Source organism: Phaethon lepturus, unplaced genomic scaffold (genome assembly GCF_000687285.1).
Source record: "Phaethon lepturus isolate BGI_N335 unplaced genomic scaffold, ASM68728v1 scaffold21086, whole genome shotgun sequence".
In the NCBI taxonomy this organism is placed as follows: Eukaryota; Metazoa; Chordata; class Aves; order Phaethontiformes; family Phaethontidae; genus Phaethon; species Phaethon lepturus.
The window spans coordinates 52413-52826 of NW_010545895.1; the positions used below are offsets into that span (position 1 = coordinate 52413).

Genomic DNA, 414 nt, shown 5'->3' on the forward strand with positions numbered 1-414 from the left:
AAGGGCGTTGGGCCCGGGGCAACCCCCCCCCCCCAGCCACCAGCCACGATGCCAGCACGTGTTTTGCAGGGCTGGGCTTACCCACCCAGCCTGGAAGGCACCTCGAGCAATTCTCAGGGGATGGCCAGGGGATTTCCACTCTCAGGGCTCTCCATAGCAAGGGAGGGAGATGGCCTTTGTGAGGAATGCTTAGCTCCTGGAGGAACTCCAGTTCCCTTCTATTTTATTAAATGCCAGGGCAGGCAGGTGGATTGTTCTCATTAAGCCGTGATTTATAGGCAAGGCTGCTGTCCAGATTAAATCAGAGCTAAATGAACCCCTTAAAATTAGCCTTGGGCTTCTTCCAATGCAAACAGAGCCAGTGGTTTTCCCAGGTCGTCTGCCAGTCAGCGGGAGCGCTCAGCGGCAAGCCTG

General features: G+C 56.0%; 1 protein-coding gene across 1 annotated transcript in view; it reads left to right on the plus strand.

Moving 5' to 3' along the window:
• The window catches only part of LOC104622370 (kin of IRRE-like protein 3), a gene marked incomplete at its 3' end in the record, with an annotated part of 53693 nt that overhangs the window by 45123 nt on the left and 8156 nt on the right, over window positions 1-414 (plus strand). The window lies entirely within an intron of this gene.